This window comes from Protopterus annectens, chromosome 3.part0, assembly GCF_019279795.1.
Source record: "Protopterus annectens isolate FY-2018-M chromosome 3.part0, PAN1.0, whole genome shotgun sequence".
Lineage (NCBI taxonomy): Eukaryota > Metazoa > Chordata > Ceratodontiformes > Protopteridae > Protopterus > Protopterus annectens.
In genome coordinates, this window is record NC_056731.1 from 1,878,625,611 (window position 1) to 1,878,646,448 (window position 20,838).

Sequence of the window (20,838 nt, forward strand, 5' to 3'; positions counted from 1 at the left end):
CATGCAGTTAGCAACTGTTGCACACTGATTGGTGCAGAGCCCATCACCTGATCATGTGTATCACCTACAAAAGCCATGCTGCAATCCATTCAAACCAGCTCAATCACTCTAGTGGAGAGAGAGAGAGAGAGACACACACACACACACACACACACACACACACACACACACACACACACACACACACACACACACACACACACACACAGGGACAAAAAAACCCCTTAAACAACAGAAAGCTGTCACAGCTGTCAGAAAAAAAAAAAATTACAGGTATGTAACACATATATGTATTTAATTGAATGTAGTATGTGATACAGAATAATAGGATATATGATTGGAATGATTTATATGTGCCATCTGTAGCTATCCCTGTAACAATGTTCTGCTGAACAACTGCTCTGGAGAATACTGTCTGTCCCTGTAGGCAGTGGGACATACCTGCCAACTGTGCAGATCAGCAATAAATGACAAAGATGTAAGCCATAATATCTTTGTTTGGTATGTTAGTGTGGGCAATAGCTGGTGGTGGAAGTACTGCCGTCATGATAGACACATGGGTGTCAGAGCACACCACTTGCAGGACAGTCATGTTAATGTATAATGTAGCATGCACAAATGCCATAGGTGTATAATAGGCTTACCAGCAATCTCTCACCATATATACCACCCTAATGTTAGTCTGTGTTCACATGTGACACCTGTCTGTGTTGCAGCAAGGCAGAGCGGTGCAGCTGTGAAGGAAAGAGAGTTATAGAATGTGGACCAGATGTCTGTATGCACTTCACATCTAGATAAATATCTTTGTGGTATATAAAATTTGATGTGTATGTGTACAGATATACAGACACTCATATAGATATAGGTATATAAACAACCCACATATATATATATATATATATATATATATATATATATATATATGTATATATATATATATATATATATATATATATATATATATATATATATATATTGGTACTGACAATGGCCTGCAGGTGAAATAGTCAGTAACAGGCCAGCAAAGATAGTGTCCCCACATGGAACATGGCTACAAACACATAGCACAAAGCGTGGTACAAACACATAGCACAGAGCATGGTATAATACAACACATGTTCCAATGGTAGGTAAGCTGGTGACATACCAATTACATTGTGTGAATGGTTTGTGTATCTGATATGGTGGGGGGAGACAGAGATGTGTATTAAGAATTATGGTTACCTTGCTGTATGAGTTGCTCAGACATGTTTCCATCTTTATGTCTTCCAGGGAAGATGTCTCACACCCAATTGCCACCATTCAGTGCCACAGAAACTGATGTAATTGTTGAAGACATAATACAGCACTACCAACTGCTGTTTGGCCAGACAGCCCATGGTCAGCAGGAGAGGACCGCCCTGTGGAACAATCTAGTCCACAGGGTCAATGATGTTGACCTGCAGAACCACAGCTATGAGCAGGTCAGGCACCATTGCTCTGACCTGCTTCACCATGTACGTCAGCATGCAGCTGCCATATGGGGGGACCACCTCACAACAAGGGGGGGCATGCCATCCATCCAACCATCACCCGTGTGGAGGAGCTTCTCAGCAGCCTTGTGGCACCTGCCCTCTTGCAGAACCAACAACTGGCAGGGAGGATTGTGGAGGAAGGTGCCACCGATGCACCGGCTGAGGAGCTTGCAGGCAAGGCCCCAGGGCACATCAGTACACCACTCTTGTTTATGCATCCACATCTGTACAGGTACATCATGCACATCTGAGATGTCATATACATAGTCTGTTGCTGTGTAGTAGTAATAAACAGTTGTGCATAAGCTGTAGTATTGTAGACTCCTACTGTTGATGTACCGTAATGTTGCACTCACCCTTTATGAATGCCACAGCTGTGGCCACTGACATCAACTTTCTCATACTCTTATGTAGGTCCCTCCAGGATACCACCAAGGCAGCAGCCTGTAGCTGGTGAGGATGGTTCATGTTCATGCTTGACAATACACCGGGTATGTAATAGCTATGGGATATTCCATGCACACATCTAACACACCTAGCCATACTGCATGTTGTACATGTTCATGTTTTGTTGCTGTGAAATTCATTGCATCACAGTAGAGACCATGATGGGGTATCGGAATGGTACATCAGACACATGCAAGGTAACTAACATCCTGTCATTGTGAAATGTGTCCACAGGGATGAGAAGTATGGCAGGACACACAGCCTACAGTAAGGACATGTGTGAAACAATACCCTCATATGGTACTACAACTGGAAATATACCTGTATTACAATAGCAGCGATTACAGATCAACACTATGTCATAACATAGTACTGTGGTTCACATAATTAACTGGTAGTAGGCTGTTGCACGTAGTCTCCCATTCTTGGGACACTGCAAACTGACACATGTGTAGGACATAGTTGCCAAGCATCTGTAAAAAGGCTGGAGGTGGTGAGGGTGTGTTATCATGACACAGCAGTGCGCTGCAGCAGGGATCCTACATATGCTAAGAATGAATGTATCTGCACACAACCAGGTTAAGTAACTGTGGCAGATGTAACCCTGACCCCACAGAAATAGTGACAGCAGCGTGTGCACTCCAAGGGATGTGCACATGAGTAGACCTTGCAACAATGCAGAGTTGTGGGACATGTGTAGGGCACCTCACCATAGCCATGGTAAGGTCTGGTGGTTGTCATTGTAATAGTCTTGTGTTGGTCATACATGCATCGCTGATGTTGTGATCTGTAAAGCAGACATCAGGCATTCACAAATTACATCTGTTCACATATCATCCCAGGTATGACTTGCTCTAACACATAAGGGCTGTGAGCATTGGAGCTGACATAACTGACACAGTACTACATATGCAGCAATGGTTTGTACACCTGTGAGGTATGGTGCACAGTACAAGGCAGGGTGCAGAACAGGTCCATACTAACACTTTGTACATGGGTGCAGTGTTATCAAGGGGAAGGGCCATCACCTACTAACACAGCCCATGCATCACACACATGTATACTGGTGCTAGCATGAAGTCACTATAGTTGTACTGCATGCTGTTGAGTACCATATGTAATGCATGCTGACAGAAGGGTAATGGGAGGACTGTGTGTACAAAAGTTGTGCAACCTCACATGTAGGTGTGTGTGTGTGGGGGATGTGTGTTGAATGTGTCTGTAAGTGCAATCTGGTGGAGTGGAGTGTGGTCGATACATGTCAGATCTATGTGTACATTTGTGTCTGTTTGTGTGGGTGTCCATGAATGCACAGGTGATCATGAGGTTGATCACATGACAGTACTTCTCCTTGGGATTGTGCTGTACATGTACATGGAATGACACATGAGACACCAGGACAACCTGTCTGATATGTGAACACAGGACAGCTGATAGCATAACAAGGTCTGTAGCATGGAACATGCATTGGGAGGGAAAGTACACACCAGGTATACACATCATATTGCCAGCAGCAGATAGATAACTGGCTACCCATGTATGCAGCGCTACTAATGCCATGGGGAATTACCAGAGCACACCAATGAGTGCATCCAGATATTACTGTTGTCCACATGATTGATTGATTGTGCAGCAGATGTTGGATGGACTGAGCAAGACTGTAGTGTGAGACTCTGGTGTGTGACATATGTAGTGAATGTAGCAGCCCCAACCATATAGGGGCCATGTACACCATGACTGGACATACACAGGGTAATACTGGATGACAGTAGTGAAGCCATGTACAACCTACTCCACTCAAGTCAGGGAGCTGATGGAGTAACAGGTCATGTGTTGTGATCACATGTGCAGGCATGGAGAGGAATGATATGTTAATGGGTAATAATAATGAGTGTATGTTTGCAAGTGCGATGCAGGATGAGGAACATATGTAACTGAATGTGGGACTGTCTGTAAACCCAGGGACAGGGAGGTAGTAAGGTGGATTGTCAGTCTGTGTGGGTGTATGTGTGTGAGTGTGTGTCTGTGTGTGTGTGTGTGTGTGTGTGTGTGTGTGTGTGTGTGTGTGTGTGTGTGTGTGTGTGTGTGTGTGTGCATGTGTTTGTGTGTAAATATGTGTACTGTTATGCAATGCTGTACAGGTCTTAAAGTGTGTGTTTGTTTCCCCCACAGGTGGTGAGGTGGGTCAGGGTCCTTCCTGCATGCACTCTGAGGTTGGTGTCTGTACAAACACTGATGATGATAATACTGTTGAGGCACAGGTGGGGTTGTCAGAGACCAACACTGTGCCATCATTTGCCATCACCCTCCTAGCCACCCCAATCCTGCACACAGTTATGGTACCCCTACAAACCCTATCCCAAGTGGCCGTAGAAGAGGGGCAGTTGGCAGTTGGTGCCGGTAACCAGGAAAGAGTGGTGTCCATGTCAACTGTGTCGGGTCACAGTCAGCATAGCCAGATGTTCAGCAGGGCACCACATCAGCAGATGTACAGTGGTGCTCATGGGAGGGCCGCTGGTCATCATGCCCCTGGCAGAGGTGCCACAACTGGTACCACCAGGAGCATGTTTCAGACCATAATGGAGGCACAAGCACATATGGAAATATACACCAGACAGGGCCTAAGGCCGCAGAGGGCTGCTTTCTCATCTGTAAGTGGTAACATCCGTGAACTTGCTACTTTCCTCTGTGAACACACTGAGGTCATGGATAGATGGTGGGGTGAGATGGTGGGCCTCCTCAATCATGGTATGTCAGTGCATGAACATGTGGTGGGAGTGGTGTGATGGCCGCGTGGACATAGGCCAGAAACACCAGCAGCTGGCAGTCAACATGGACATGCTAGGATGCCAAACAGCTCCTGTAGTGGCAGTACCAGCCCCAGCACACCACTGGGGGTGTTGTCCACACCACAGCAGGCCTTGTGCACATGGTCCTGGCCAGTCCCAGGTGGGACATAGTTCCAGTGGACATCTGTCATCATCAGGGGAGAGTAGCACCTTAAGGTCTGTACCTGCATGTGCCCATGGAACCCCTGGCAGGCACAGTCAGCATGTTCATGGCCGGAGATGGTGAACTGCACACCCTGCCCTGCCAGGTAGGGTCTGCAGCTGTCCAACAACACCTGTATAGGGCAGTCACATGGCAGAACTGTGTGCATGCATACCCACACACTATGCAACCACGCTTAGGGCAACCCCATACCTACACACACCACATCACCACACACCAATCAAAGAACTAAACCCCATCACCCGCACACATGTTGACAAATGTATGGACCACCTTCGGCCTCTGGCAAACCAGCAACACACCCTCTGCATATGATGATACCTGTGCCACATCCCTGTCATCCATAACATCAATGCAGCAACAGGCTAATATGGTTCTGATGCACACGGTGACTGTAATAGATTGCTGCAATGTACTGCAGTGTAAGATGTTGTCAGGGGTAATGTGTAATGCATACATGTCAGGTAGTGTAGCCATGCAGCTATGATGCATTTCAGCTGTTAGTAACACTGATTGATTATCTCCATAATGTTATCCATTTGTGTTGCTGGTGTACATGTGTCAGCAGGATGATGGTCTGAAGTCATATTCCACAAGGGTTATGGCACTGTGGTGCCACCATGGCCGTGACATATCTGGTGTACAGTTGCACACATGTCACAGGTTTATATAACAGTTATTGCTTGTGCCACATTGACAGGTGACCTGCTGGTACAAGTATAATCTGCACACTTATGTCAACCCATCCACATACCCACACATCCTTACTTGCATGCCTCTCAACCATACCAAATTACTCATTTTTTGCCGAGTTTTGGAGTCCAAATGAAGGGGTGCCACGATTCCCGAGTGGCACCCCCTCATTTCCAATTTTGATGTCATCACGTGCGCAATGACATCAGCTCTATCAGGGCTATCAGCCAGTCGGAATTGAGCTCCTTGAGCTCACATCATCATTTCCAGCTGCCGTAAATGCGAGCGGGGTATATTATCAGCCTTTGGAGTTCTTATTTTTCTTAGCAGCAGCATTTTTGGGCCAGGTAAGGTGTGTGTGTGAAAATGCCCCCAAGTAATACACCTGGTGGCTAGAGGTTTTCAGGCTCAAACCCTGTACCTTTGGTACAGGGTAAAAAGAGCCTCAAGTCCCTAGCCAACATCATTTCTGAGCTTTGAAAGCTATGATGAGTGAGAAGTGTGAACTAATTTTGTATTCCCCCATTATTGGCTTTGTTGTTTGTCCAGGTTTTTTTGTGCTAAGAGTTGAGAGTTCTGGTGAGAAGTGAGAACTGAATTCACTAAATGATAGCCATTAAGTTTCAGTCTTGCTTTTTCTTAGGAAACTACTGATTTGGCATAGTGGTATGTTATTTTGACTGTAATGCATAGGGTCCTGGGTTCAAAACTTGCCATTGAAATGCATGGTGGTAACACAACATTTTATTCTAGCAACTTTCCAAAATTATGCAAGCAATGTTTAAAATGTGTCCCTGTTTTTTGACCTTTTGCCCCACCCAAAAAAAAAAAAAAAAAATGAAGTTGAAAATAAGTGTGAGAAGCTGTGCAAAATTCTTATGGCTTACACTACTGTCATTTTATTTATAGTGTGGGTGTGGAAGTAGACTTTTATAATGGAAATGTTCTAAATTGGGCAGTTTTGTCATTATCGGTTCATGTATTTTCTTTCATTGCCTACAGTACTGGAAAAATGTTCAAACAATAAAGTTAAAATGTGCTCTGTCTATTAAGTGTGCTGTATTATACACAGAATATAACTTAATAAAGTGAAGAAGGTGTATCAAAGAAAAAAACACATGTATGTTTTTTGGATTTGTGAGCAAGGGGCCAATGATTTGAAAACAGTCCAAAGGTAATCTTTATCCACCACTGGCCAGATGCATTTTCTTTGGATGTGGTGTGTGGGTTTCAATGCTATTTCAATGAATGTGAGTTTCAAGGGCAGAGAAGTTTTAATGCCAAGCCTATTTTCATTGTGAGACAGTATTGCTTTGTTTAGCAGATGTCTGTTAGTGTTTTGTGCATTGTTGTGCTGCAAAATGTAAAAATAAAATCCAAATGATCATTGCAGAAGTGTGCACACATTAGTGTTTATGGTAAACAGGAAGAAACTGTCAGGTAATGGGGCATTGGAATGGCTGCAGGGGCCTCTGGTGCAGTGCCATATTTTGGTTGCATGTTCTTCAATTTGTGTTTGAAAGTTGGTATCCCACAATTCCATTGGAGTGGGTGGGGTTACATAATTATGTATGCAAATTAGATGTTAATCAATGTACAGAATTGTACCTATTTTTCATGGGCCTTGTCCAGATTTTTGATGTTTCCAGGTTGAGAGGTATGCTTACTTGGCAACACTGTTACTAGACCCCTACCTAGGTATGTAGTGCTACTGAACTGTGTGGCTTTCATTGCACACACCACACCTCATTTAGGGTGAGGTGTGTACCAGGTTACATGTTACATGCAGAACATCCACAGACATGTACAGTATGGTAATGAGGGATTTAATGTTTGTATATGGAGAATACATAGTGTGTCATACCATCATATACACATTGACAGACACATAACAGGCAGGCACACATCTTAGAGAACTGGGCTTATTGTTGCTAACTAGTCCATGTGTCCAAAGTGTTACAGGTAGACTGCACACAGCCCATGCGTAACTGGGCTGTATCCTGTTATCAGTTACCCGTATGGTTGATGGTGACAGTGGTCACCAGGTAGTGTTACATGGGACATATACCAGGTATACCATGGTGTAATGACAGTGTACACATCACCCTCATCCCCCAGTGGATATTGTACACACTGGAACCCATCATGATACTCTGAGATACCCACTATCACACATTGTCCACAATGGCAATACAACTCATTGTAAATCACAACAGTGGTACCACAGGGATATGCATGTAATGCACATGCCACAAGCATAGTAGGGTGTTGCATTGTGATGCCTCACCTATGGGCATTGACAACACTATCTGTACTACTGTGTGGCAATGTGTAATGTAATAGGAGTAAGTGGCCTTGGAATGGTGTACCCTACAGATATGCAGACATGCACACATGCATACACTTGGCAGACCCCAATGGGTTTCCCATACCGATCAACCCATTTGTACAACACTGTTGTGCTGGTACTGCAAGGCACATATAGCTGTTAGGGAGAGGAGTGTAGCAGGGTACATGTCATGTTCAATACAGCAGCGGCCCCATCTGACTATGGCAATGGGAGTGGAGGTGGTTGTGAAGGCTGTCATGGAATTCCCAACTACAGGTGTACTAACACACAAACAATGCTATCCTCAGTAATGCACATGTACACGTGTCAATACTGTGGTGCATTGCTGCAGGTGGTCATAGCTGTGTACCTGGCTTTTGTCCATGGAGGGATTGGATGTATAGGGGATGTGTGTACATTGGTATCATGCCACCTGCCATGTACCAGCAGGAAATCTATTGACAGACACCACTGTGGTAACCCTCAGGGTGAGAGTGACATGCATCAACCAATCCTCTGTGTGCCTCCTGCAAAGGGCCACTGATGTGATCCAGTTGACATGTATGCAACATGTATTACAACATATGGTTAGTGTCTGTGATGGAGACCTGTATAAAAGCATGTTCAGTTGACTATGGTAGTGTAGTGTAGGTACCCATGGCATGTGGCCCATACAGGGTGTTGTTTCCTATATGTGACAGGTAGCACACAGCTGGCCACACATCAGTGTCAATCAAGCTTAGGTTGTCTGTACGTATCCCAGCTGGATACCTGCCATATGCACATCTGTAGAGGGACTCACAGACACCAGTTTGGTGAGTAGCTATGCAGTAGGATGAATGTGTCAACAGATGGATGTTTGAGAACAATATGTATACCATTACTACATGTTGTAAGCCCTTACTAACGTGCTGTACAGATGGTACTCTATAGTTACATTCCACATGTCTAATTATTATCCAGTAGGGAAAATATATTGTTACACAGCCCACACACCAGGAACATGACAGTGAGCCCTCAGAGTGCAGCTATGCCTGCAGGTGTGCTTGTTGTCAGTAGTAATGTTAGCACTCTAACCTTCCCTGGGACAACATTGTTGACAGTAGTAATGCCATGTTACACTACATGCCAGTGCAACAGCACGTACCCTGGGTTGCTACCCCTGCATGTCATACATTCACATGGATACCAGTGCTGTGCAGGTCTCATATACTTGTGTGACCCAGACATGACACTCGATACACTTTGCTACTGTAATGACAGCACATAGATGGATGTACTGTACATGGCAGTACATATTCATATTACAGATGTCATTTTCCAGGGTTTGACATAGCCTTGTATGTACGCAGAGATAGCCTCTGTGTAGATGATATGCCACAGAATATAGCTGGTGGATTTCTAGACGGTCAGCATAGGACATCTGTTTTAGGCCTGTGATTCTTATAGTTAGGTATTTCCACTGCCTTCCCAGCTGTCGCAGCTGTCTTGTGAGGTATATACCAAATGGGGTGTTGTACTCTATACTGGGTGTAATGAGGGATGAGTACAGTGGGACAATTTCCCCCTTTTTTCTGGATGTAAAGCCCTCAGTGATGAGGTGTGCCACATAGAAGGATTTCCGTACTGTTGTGGCAATGTGGTTAATGAAGGTGAGACCACTGTCCCCCTGTGTCCCTATGTCTGTCAGCACACTTAAGGTGTTGAGTGTACTGCCACCTATGTGGTTATTCATGGGTACATGTTATTTCCAAAGGGGATAACTATACACTACTTGGCATTAAGCTTGAGGCTATGGCTCTGGCACCAAGCATCTGTTTCTGTAAAGCCATGTTGTAGAATATCCACATCATTTGGGGATTCAATAATGGCTCCCAGTTTGCAGTCATCTGTGAACTTTGTTGCCAGAGTTCCATAGTGTTGGGCTATACTTCAGGGAAGTAGATGCCAAACAAGAGCTGACCCAGGACCGACCCTGAGGTACTCCAATTGTCACTTGTCTGGAGCAGGGATAGGACATGGCTACTTTTACAATCTGGGTTCCATCAGTAAGTCAGTTGGCAACCCACTGAGTGATGCAGGTGTTTATGGACAGCTACATAAGCTTAACTATGTCTCTAGAGTGGGGGATGTTGTTGAAGGCCTTGGCCAAGTCCAGATAGGCTGTGTAGACTGCCTTACCCACTTCCACAGCTCCGGAGACTGAATCAAAGTAGTCAATCAGGTTCAGGAGACAAGATTGGCCCTTCACGAGCCCAACCTGGGTGGGGTCCAGTGTTTGCTGGTTGCCAATGTTCATAGGTTCATAGGTTGGTACTAGGCTATCGGCCGTAGGGCCTATGCAAGCCTAGCCATAACAATTTCCTGGATATTTCTTCCCACAATATTTACTTCTCTGGGCCCCTGTTAGCAGGGTGACTGTCATGATCCCCGGGGTGAATTTCCTATCTCCCATCCAATCATCAAGGTTCCTTTTGAAGAGGGCCAATGAGGCACTCTGCTTGACATGTATGGGCAGTCTATTCCAGAGTATGGGAGTCTCTGGTTCAGGAACCTATCCCTCCAGCATGTTTTGTTCATTGTGATGACAAGATTTAGATCCCTGGAGCGTGTGGCTCTGAGGGATTGGGATTTCTTTAAGTGGAGCATGTCCAACAGTTCAGGGTTTGACATGGCCTTATATATTAAGCAGAGATCACCTCTGAGTAGACGATATGCCACAGAGTATAGCTAGAGATTTTGTCACGGTCAGCATATGGCATCTGCTTTAGGCCTGTGATTCTTTTAGTTAGGTATTTCTGTGGCCTTTCCAGCTGTTGCAGATGTCTTGTGAGGTACATACCAAATGGGGCATTATACTCTATAATGGGTTTAATGAGGGATGAGTACAGTGGGACAATGACCTCCTTTTTTCTGGATGAAAAGCCCTTAGTGATGAGGTGTGCCACAAAGAAGGATTTCCTGACTGTTGTGGCGATATGGTTATCGAAAGTGAGACCACTGTCCACCTGTGTCCCTAAGTCTCTCATCACACTTTCGATGTTTAGCGTCCTGCCACCTATGTGGTAATTCATGGGTACATGTTTTTTTTTCCAAAGGGGATAACTATACATTTCTTGGCATTAAGCTTGAGCCCATGGCTCTGGCACCAGGCATCTGTTTCTGTAAGGCCTTTTTGTAGAATATCCACATCATTTGGGGATTCAATAATGGCTCCCAGTTTGCAGTCATCTGCAAACTTTGTTAGCCTGAGTCCCTTAGTGTTGGCCTGTACTTCAGAGAAGTAGATGCCAAACAAGAGTGGTCCCAGGACTGAACCCTGAGGTACTCCACTTGTCACTTGTCTGGAGCTGTATTCGGAGATGGCTACTTTTACAGTCTGGGTTCTGTCAGTAAGCCAGTTGGCAACCCATCGAGTGACATAGGGATTTAGGCCCAGCTTAGTAAGTTTATCTATGATTCCAGAGTGGGGGATGGTGTCGAAGGCCTTGGTGAGGTCCAGATAGGCTGTATGGACCACCTTACCCTCGTCCACAGCTCTGGACACTGATTCGAAGAAGTCAGTCAGATTCAGGAGACAAGGTCGGCCCTTCGCAAACCCAAACTGGGTGGGGTCCAGTGTTAGAAGGTTGCCAATGTCTTTGTTTATAAGTTCTATGATAATGCATTCCATGCCCTTGCAGATCAAACTTGTCAGACTGATGGGACGGTAGTTCCCGGGATCCAAGGTGGATCCTCCCTTGTGGAGTGGGATAACTGTAGCTGCGTGCCACTCACTGGGCATGAAGCCTGAGGTGAGGCTATGATGTCATCTGGTCCCATGGATGCTGTATTCTTAGCTTTGGAGAGTGCAGTTTCTACCTGTGTGGCCATGATTATCAGAATTTGGCAATCCTTTGGTATTGAGATGGGCCCTTTAGGGGGTGAGAGGGGGGTGAAGTTGGCACTAAATTGATCTGCCAGGATATTAGCAATATTCTTGGGATCAATATATTTAATGCCATTCTGTTGTAGCTCAGAGCAGATCTGAGCATTGCCATTTAGATTCTTGAAATAACTATAGAATGCATTGTGGTTGTCTTTGGAATCTTTGGCAATTTTATTTTCATAACTAGCTTTTGAGGATTTTATGAGGGATCTCAGCTTCTTACTGAGGCAGGTGAGAGAGTTTTTTGCATCCTGGGATTTTCCTCTTTTCTGCAACAGTTTCTTCCTTCTGTTATATAGTTTGTTTAAAGCTGGGGTCCACCAGATTGGCTTCCTTTTTTTGGAGAAGAGCATCTTGGTTCTATTTGGGATGGCACGATTCATGCACGAGTGGATGTGCTCGTACAGTGCCTTAGTGTAGGATTCTGCAGTCGAACTTCCAGATCCCGTCTGCATGGGTGTTGTGAAGTTTGTCACTTCTGACTTAAGTAGCATGAAGTTGGCTTTGGAGAAGTTCTTTAAGGAGGTTTCCTGACTGGGGGGTGGGGATGAGATGTGGATGTCAAAGGTGATTTGCTTATGGTCAGACCTGACCAATGAGGGGGTGACCATTGGTGTGGAGCATCTATCTCCCATGTTGGTAATGACCAGGTCTAGGATATTGGCTCCCCTGGTGGGACAATGGATTAGCTGATCCAGGGCATTGGAATTTATGAATTCCAAGAACCGTTGGGAAAAGGAGTTGGTACCCGAGTAGTTTTCCCAATTAATGGCAGGGTAGTTGAAATCACCCAGTATTAGGGTGTTTAGTTGTATCTTAATATTTTCCAGTATGTTTAGAAAGGTGAAGTGAGAATCTTGGGGCATGGTGGGGGATCTGTAGCAAGCTACAGTTTGGATTGCAGTCTTACCTAGTGTTAGTTGCACCTGGAGAATTCCAGATGCATTGTGTTGGGCAACTAGTCTGGAGATGAGAATATCCTTGGTGAATATGGACACTCCTCCACCTTTAGTGTTTCGGTCTTGGTTTTGTGGCCGCAAAGTGTGGTAAGAATTGTAGCCTGGTATTGCAGGGGTGCCCTCTGGAGTCTTGAACCAGGTCTCAGTTACTGCACAGATATCGATGTTCTCCATTTTTAGGAGTGCCTCGAGAAAGTGCATTTTGAGGTTTAGACTTCTAGCATTGAGTAGCATTACCTTCAGATTTTGCATGCTTGTATCTGTTACTGTGGTGGTTTTATTTATGTCTTTTATATTATGTATATTATGTCTTTGTTTATAAGTTGCATGATAATGCATTCCATGCCCTTGCAGATCAGGCTTGTCAGACTGATAGGACAGTAGTTCCTGGGATCCAAGGTGGATTTGTGTTATAACTGTAGCTGTGCGCCACTCAGTGGGATAGAAGCCTGAGATGAGGCTATGATTAAACATAGCATTTAGGTGAGATGCAAGTTTATTTTGTAGTTCATGTAGTACACAGCCTGAGATGTCATCTGGTCCCATGGATGCTGTATTCCTAGCAGTGGATACGGCGGTTTCCACCTGTGTGGCCATGATTACTGGAATTTGGCAATCTTTTGTTACTGAGATAAGCCCTTTAGGGGGTGAGAGGAGAGTGAATGTGGCACTAAATCGGTCTGCCCGGATATTGGCAAACTCCTTGGAATCAATATATTTAATGCCATTCTATTGTAGCTCAGAGCAGTTCTGAGCATTGCTGTTTAGATCCTGGACATAACTATAGAATGCCTTGTGGTTGCCTTTAAATCTATAGCAAATATATGTAACAGGCTGTGGTGGATTTTGAGGGATATCAGCTTCTTACTGAGGCTGGTAAGGGAGCAGTTTGCATTTTGGGATTATCCTTTTTTCTGCCACAGTGTCTTCCTTCTGTTGTATAGTTTGTTCATGGCAGTTGAGCTTAAGATTGGCTTTCTTTTTTGCAGGGCAGTGTTTTGGTTTTATTTGGGATTGCACAATTCATGCAAAAAGTGGATGTGCCCATACAGTGCCATAGTGTAGGATTCACCAGTTGCACTTTCAGCTCCCATCTCCATGGGTGTCATGAGGTTTGTCACTTCTGACTTGAGTAGCATGGTGCTGGCTTTGGAGAGGATTTTTATAGAGGTTTCCTTACTGGTGGGTGGGGGTGTGATGTGGATATCAACGGTGATTACCTTATGGTCAGATCTGACCTATGAGGGGTTGACCACTGATGTGGAGCATCTTACTACCATGTTGGTAATGACCAGGTCTAGGATAGTGGAAACCCTTGTTGGACAATGGATTAGTTGATCCAGGGGACTGGAATGTATGACTTCCAGGAACTGTTGGTAAAGGGTGGTGGTACATGAGTTGTTTTCCCAGTTAATGGCAGAGTAGTTGGAATCACTCAGTATTATGGTGTTTGGTTGTATTTTAATATTGTCGAGTATGTTTATAATGGTGTAGTGATAACCTTGGGCCAGGGAGGGGGATCTGTAGCAAGCTACACTTTGGATTGCAGTCTTACCTAGTGTTAGTTGCATCGGGAGATTTTCAGATGCATTGTGTTGTTAACTAGGCTGGAGGTGTGAATGACCTTGGTGAATATGGACACTCCTCCACCTGTAGTGTTGTGGTCTTGGTTTGTTGCCCAACATGTGTGATAAGGGTTGTAGGCAGGTATTACAGGTGTGCTATCTGGAACGTTGAAACAGGTCCCAATTACTGCACAGATATTGATGTTCCCCATTTGTAGGTGTGCCTCAAGAGAGTGCCTTTTTAGGTTTAGACTTCTAGCATTGAGTTGCATTACCGTCAGTTTTTCATGCTTGTGTCTGTTACAGATGTGGTTTTGTCCTTTGAACCTTGCCTAACTAAGGCACTATGGGGATGCCAAGAGCTGCAGCCAGTAAACTGAATCCCAGGGGCAACAGGTGCAGACCATCTCTGGCAGAGCATTGTGGTTTGTACATCATGTCATCCCAGGCAGATGGATACTGGATCCCCTTTGAATGACATCAGATGCTTAACCACTTGTTGAAGTCATTGCTGTGTATATGTATATGTGTGAGTGTTTATATGCAAATATATATACATGTATATCTCCATATATGTATGTGGATATGTATATGTCCATATATGTATGTGGATATGTATATGTGTATATATCTATGTAGATATGTGGATATATGTGTACACATATATGTTTACCATATCTCCATAACATGGAGTAGAGTCCTACCTCAGTACCAATAGTCCCAACCTCATAGTGCAAGGGGATGTAGTGGAGGTATTGTCGGTATATATGTAGACTGTTGCTAATAGGGGTGTCTTAACAGACATGTTGGGTATGGGAGGTCACATCTGCTGTAGAAATGTGCACCATTGCATATGGACAGACATCCTAGGGGCAGCATAGTACAGTCCCACTGCTAGCACAGTAATGATCCTGTGGAATACAACAGGGATATGACCACTATATGTGGACATTCTGGCACTCTGTGGTCAGTCCAGAAGGGTACACATGTCCCCTTTATGTGAAAAATGTGGACCACGCCTCCCAATGTGGATGTTACTAGCCATGTACATGGGTATATCATGACAATACTGTAGTACATATGCCCACACAATGTATGCACGCACACACGCCAGTCTGTCCAGACACATAATACTTGGTGGTGCTGAGTTCAAATGGCCACATACTACACAGTAGATAATGACATACATCTGTACAGCATACCACTGCTTTGTCAGAAATACACAACAGTTATGCTTGCCTGGCAGCAGTATGTCTTGCAAATAACTGGACATAACAGCACACTAGGTATTTACAGTAGGCTGCTAGGAACGTCACAAAGTACTGGGCAAATTACAGGCAGACTGCCACAACACTCGAATATATATTGTATGGGGGAATACACATGTACCTGCGATTATAGCAGGCTCCACACGCAGGTCATAGCACAGCATAGCAGCCACCTGTGAGAAAATGCATACCCACATCCAATGTCAATGCAACCACATATGATACACAAGCTTAACACTGGAACAGCATGTAACATCATATGGAACAGGACAAAGAACAATGGCATCTACCACAGTCTGTACAGAGCCCATGGTTCATAAGCGCAATACACGTACAGTCATCAATCATCCTAACTCAGGGGTCTGCAACCTGCGGCTCTCGAGCCACATGTGTCTCTTCAACCCTGCTGTAGTGACTCCTTGTACCTCTGAGGATTAATGGACACTCTACCGCACAACACACACACACGCACACACACGCACACACACGCACACAGACACACACACACACACACACACACACACACACACACACACACACACACACACACATAGATAAGGCAATCCCAACACAGGAACACAATTATGGACATATGTTAGGTATTGTTCTTATACACTTAGTTATATTATATTTAGTATAACTATATATGAAACTGTATATGCTCTGCTATCTTCATTGTAGGAGTCAGATAGCTGTTGTGCCTCCCGATGAATTTAGTTTGGTGGTTGAGGGGTCAGGAATGGCTCTTTGGATAGTGAAGGCTGCAGACCCCTGCCCTATGTACACAGACCACAGTACTGTACGCACAAACACAGAATGTCCAAGTAATGTCCTCAGAAACAGAACCTACTACACACAACATGTCCAGCAGTCTGTTAACTGACTGCCTTGTTATCAGGTATGATGTCAATAAATAATGGTGTACAGACCATATGCACCATATATATGTGGGTTTCATTTGCACAACACATGTGTGCACCTCTGCAGTCTAGAGGTCAGTGTATGTAACAATGTTATATGCCACTGTAAGTCAGTGTATGGGTGGGTATGCACCATAGGTATATATATGGATTCACTTCAGAAGCTCAAAATACTGAAATCTTGAATTTCAGTATCTCGAGCCCAAGTAGTGGAATCTACAAAACAACGAAAACTAAAAACCGTGAAATTCAAAACCTTGAATACCAAAAGTTTTGAATTTTGCGGTTTTAATACACACACACAAACCCCCCCCCCCACACACACACACACACCATCCGCCACACAAACACACACGATCACTGTACTACATGAAACATCGGACTTATTTGTATCTGGCATGGCTTAGTGGTAATTCACTTTGTCTATGGTTTGCAGGGGCCTGAGCCTTGCAGAGGTTGTTTATTTTGTTGCTGGGCAGAACACCAGCCGTTGGATACAGAGTGATTAAGGCACTTTAAAGCAGTTGCAAGCAGGTTTGCATGGGTTTGCATGGAGCTAAGCACTGCTAACTTCCGGTTACAGTGTCTTACACTCAGTTAGCTCCTATATTGCTTAACCTGTATAGGCAGTGCTTTCTCCTGTGAAACCCGCTTACAACTGCTCAAATGTGCATTAATCACTCTGTATTCAACGGGTTGTGTTCTGCCCAGCAACAAAATAAACAGCTCTTGCAAGGCTCAAACCCAGGACCCTGCACACCATAAACAAGGTGATTTACCACTAAGCCATGCCATTACAAAGAAGCCTGATGTTTTCAGAAACATATCATCTAGTCCAGTCATGCAACAGTACATAGAATGTATACCAACATCTAGATATATGTGTGTGTAAATATATTAATATCTAAACAGATACAATATACACACACACACATATATATATATATATATATATATATATATATATATATATATATATATATATATATATAAAACTATACAGATATATATCAATATATATGAACATATATACATACAAATGCCTACATTGACAAATATATCTCTACACCTATATATCTACATATGCACAGCAAGTTACATATGTGTACGCCGATATATATCTATGTAGGTATATACGGACATAGTTATATATATGTTAGCAGATATATATATACCTATATAGGTATATATTTGGCCATACATCTGTAGATAGCAATGGCAGATTAACAAACGCAAATATGTCCACATGCACCCTAAATGGGGTTGAGAGGCTCCACACACTATATGTCTGGTATGAATAGTCACCCCCCACATCCAAATACATCCATCCTGCAATACACTACCAAGTATTGCAGATCCCATAACCAGGACCTGACACAACATGGCCACAAGATGTTAACAGTAAGCCATCTGACCTGTATGATGTCAGGCTGGTATTGGTAACATATCATGCAGTACAGTCTGCCTCCCATAGGAAAAGTAATATGTGGAAGCCATCAACATTCCCATGATATATATATATATATATATATATATATATATATATGCAGATATATGTACAGTGAGATACATATGTAGAAAGTGCACACAATATGGAACAGCCACTATGCCTACATTTAACAACTGAACAACTGGACACTGTATGGGCCATCCATACAAATGACAATCATTGCCTGCAACATATACCCACAGAGAAGTGATAGGAAAAACACCACACACAGGTTTGCAGAAATGGAAAACCTTTAATTGTGTACTATTACAGTTCTATATGCCATGTTATACAGCTGTTCAGATACTGATAACCATATAAACAGAGTAATGTAACTGTGAATCAGTTACACTAATACATTATTCTGGAAAGGTTCACAACTGTTGCTGTCCAGGCCAAAGACCTTCACATTTTATAATAGTAAATACAGACTGGGCCACAGGATACCAAACAATCAGCAGTATGTAGTTCAGCAGCTTCTATCTACACTCCGTACAAACTCAGTAGGTGGTAAAGACATTATGTGACCAAATGGATTGTAACTGTTACATAACAAGGCATAACTGACACCGTCACAAGCACATCGACAAGCAAAACAGTCTGTATGGCAGGAGGCAGTAGGCATGCATTAACCCAGTTCATGTAAGTAATGTAAATATAGGTGAAGTATACGGTACTGTACATCCAGATACCTTAAAGAGGCTCACCCCTGATATCCCCACATTTTTGTAACAGCCTAGGTCATTTATGGCACCCCCCATAGACTCAATAATACAGGGCCATATACCATTGTTACATACACTGGCCTCTGGAGTGTATAAGGGCACACATGTATTGTGTAGGTGACACCTAGACATATATGGCCACAGCCCCACTGTATGTGTGGGGGATACATCAGCAGTGGACTGATGGCAGCAATGGCAGTGTGATATACTCACAGCCCACTACAGAACATCCCCCAACAGCATGACATATGTGCAAAGCTTGGTATGTAGGTGGAGGACAGAGGCTGGAACACAGGCACATATGTGGAAAACTGCTGCCATACATTAAGAAAGTTGTTGGCATTACAGGATAGTCTGCAACATACCCTTAGTCAGAGAATTAAGGTTAGAAACAGAAATGTATGTAACCATGTACTGATAGCACTCGACACACACACACACTGCCAGTGTAATATCTGACACAGAACCTGTGTAGTGGACAGACAAAACATGATAGGCATACCTCTGGCCAACAAGAGGATAGGCCTACAGTTGTGAGCTACACAGACAGACTACATTCCAAGGTAAACTAGTACTATACAAAGCATAACACGACTCTACTCACACTCTTGTCTGTAGTTCCTGATCCTCCTACACATATGTAGCTGCCCTGAGTGTGACAGTTCTCCTGTAAGAGGTATTGCTACCTGTTGTCTGTAACACTGATGCCTACACACAGGAAGGATATCCATCACACAGTAAATGTAAAGGGACCATGCTCACATGATGGAGGGATTTATAGTGGGTGGTTGCCATGACAGTGGTAATTGGAAGTACTACACATGTGTCTATCTGGATAATAATATGTACATCTATTTCCACCATATGTCCTGGACATGGAGTGTAGCCCTACCCCAGCCCCTATAGTCACAAAGTCATAGTGCAAGGGGATGTCAGGTATGTATAGCGGGTATATTAGTAGACTATTGCTACTGTCATTGGGATTGTCTTCACAGACGTGGTGTGTGTGGGGGGTCACATCTGCTTATAACGTGTGCCATTGGCTACTGACAGATATCCTAAGGACATCATTGTAAAGTACCACTGCTAGCACGTAATGCCCCAGTGGACTGCAGCAGAGATATTGACCAATATATGTGGAAATTATGACACACTTTGTACAGTCCCAAGGTATACACATAAGCCCTTAGTGCAAAACACGTGTACCATGCCTGACAATATGGATGTAGGCAGCCATGTAGATGGGTATAACACATAATGACTGGTATACATTTGCCACCATAGGTTATGCATTCACACACCCCTGTCTGGCCTGACACATAATGACTGCTGGTACAGGGGTGCCATAGCCACATACTACCCACTAGATATTGACATACATTTATACAGCATCCCACTGCTCTGTCTGACATACATGACTTTTAAGGGAGGCTCAGCAGCAGTACATCTGGCAAGTATCTGCACATGACATCTCTCTGGGTAAGTACACTAAACTGCTAGGCATGTAACAATGCACTGTGCAGGCTTCAGGCAGACTGGCTCAATACTGGCCTACATCTCCTGTGGGGGAATGCACATGTACCTGTATATATAGCAGGCTCAACAGGCATGTCACAGCACAGGGTAAGATGCACCTGTGTGAAAGTGCATAATCTCAACCAATGTGAACACAGCCACAGCCACATATGGTAAGCTAGCATAATATTACAGCATATGGACTATCTGTTCTACACTATCCTCATATGTGCCACTCACAGACTAACCCTACATATACTGGGCTGCTACATAGTTTGGTCTGATGGCTGTCTGTGGTATGGGACACATGTGTGTATGGCCCTACAAACATGTACGCCAATATGGTACCATACAGTGGAGCAGCATGTGACATCAGATAGGAGTGGAACTAGAACAATGACATCTACCACAGTCTGTACACAGGCTAAATAAAGTACATATTAACAATACACACACTGTTAACATTCACCATAA